Source organism: Propithecus coquereli, unplaced genomic scaffold (assembly GCF_000956105.1).
Source record: "Propithecus coquereli isolate 6110/MARCELLA unplaced genomic scaffold, Pcoq_1.0 Scaffold82, whole genome shotgun sequence".
In the NCBI taxonomy this organism is placed as follows: domain Eukaryota; kingdom Metazoa; phylum Chordata; class Mammalia; order Primates; family Indriidae; genus Propithecus; species Propithecus coquereli.
Window position 1 is genome coordinate 3,908,667 of NW_012154396.1, and position 1,981 is coordinate 3,910,647.

The 1,981-nt window shown below is 36.1% G+C and overlaps 1 protein-coding gene across 1 annotated transcript in view; it reads right to left on the bottom strand.

The window, feature by feature from the left end:
* Positions 1–1,981, bottom strand: part of COL5A2 (collagen, type V, alpha 2) — a 169,406-nt gene that overhangs the window by 10,070 nt on the left and 157,355 nt on the right. The gene's annotated exons all lie outside the window — the stretch shown is intronic.

Here is a 1,981-nt window from a genome sequence, read left to right on the forward strand (position 1 = left end):
CTATAAGAGTTTTTCCAACATTTTCTTACAGATTTCTTATAGTTTCATGCCTTAGGTTTAAGTCTGTTATCCACAATGAGTTGAGTTTTGTGAGGCTAAAAGGTGCAGATCCTGTTTCAGTCTTCTACATGTGGCTATCCAATTTTCCCAGCACCATTTATTGAATAAGGATTCTTTTTCCCAGTGTATGTTTTCATCTGCTTTGTGAAAGATTAGATGGCTATATGAGGATGGTTTTATAAAAAAGACATCTGCACTAGAATGTTTATAGCAGCATAATTCGCAATTGCAAAGATGTGAAAACAACTCAAGTGCCCATCAATACATGAGTGGATTAATAAAATGTGTTATACGTATACCATGGAGTTCTACTCAGTCACAAAAAACAATGGTGATCTAGCACCTTTTGTATTATCCTGGATAGAGCTGGAGCCCATTCTACTAAGTCAAGTATAACAACAATGGAAAAATAAGCACCACATATACTCACTATCAAATTGGTATTAACTGATCAACAATTGTGTGCACATATAGTAATAAGATTTGTCAGGCGTTGGGCAGGTGGGAGGGAGTAGGAACGGGTGCAGTACGCACCGTCTGGGGAATGGACACGCTTGAAGCTCTGACTCTGGTGGGGCAAAGGCATTATATGTAACCTAAACATTTGTACCCCTGTAATATGCTAAAATAAAAAAAAACACTGAATTTTGATCATCTTTCCTCATTTTCCCTTTATTAGTCACCCTTCTCCCATTTTATAAAAGAAAAGCAGACATGATACCATCTGCAATCTTATTATGATGCAATGTCCCAAGGAGTAAATACCTCTAGGCACTAAACTAAGGGATTTTCCAGAATGTGTAGTTCACTTGAGAATAAAGCTAAGAGAGATGACCATGTATGAACATAATTATTTGCCTTGAAAAATGGAGTCTGACTATATTTTCTAACAAAAATCAAGACTTATTTGACATTTTAATTTGGCAAGCAGGATAAACTTCGGCAATTAAGTTATAGAACAGAAAAATAATAAATTGAATAAGCTAAATTGGTAACTTCAAGGTTTTGGAAAAAAATACATTTAAAGCACATATATATTTAGAATTTACCAGGAATTACCTCCTTTGCAACTCTTTAAACTTGTGATTTTTAAAAAATGTGATGCCAACTTAAAATGTGCATCAGGGTTCATAGATTTTCAAAACTATTTCAGGGCTGTACAACAGCAAAATCTTTGAAGATGGCTGCACTCGATAGTATATGCTGACCACAGGAAAAGCCCAGATGCCAAGAGAATTTGTAGTCCCTGTGGTTGTGGTAGATGAGGGGAGACTTAGCCAACATTCCTAAATATTCTTTCTTTCCCTTGTTTTTAGTATGGAGTTGAGTGTCTATCCTGTACTAGATTCTTCACACATGTCATTTACCACACAAATGCCCAAAGGTATAGATATTAATTACATTTAAAGTATTTGAAAACTGAGATTCAGCAAATATGCTGAAGATCACATAGCCAGTTACATAGGGAATTAAGATTCCAAATCAAGTCTGTCTAGCTCCAAAGTCCATTTTGCCACATGATGAGCCCTTAGAATGGAAAACCCATGACATCAAAATAGACTCTGAGATGGGGAGTGATTTTTGCTTTCAGTGGCCTGATGTGTAGCCTGAGACAACTGTGCAACTGCTAAAAAGGACTGGAGCTTCAGCTAGTTAGGAATGTTTTCAGTTCAGCATATTCTAAAACACATCATGGAATATCCAATGTTTAGAAAGCTGCATGGCCTATATTCTCATAGGGCATTCATTTACTTTAGGGAGTGAGTAGAGAAATTTAAAAGTCACGCAGCTCTACTTTGGCATTCATACTTCTGCAAATCAGTTTGAAATTTAGAACATTCCACGTGTATCCTCATCCAAAGCCTTTTTTGTTGCACCAAAGATGAAAGCAATTTTGCTGTCCTGCTCTTAATAAAAAAAA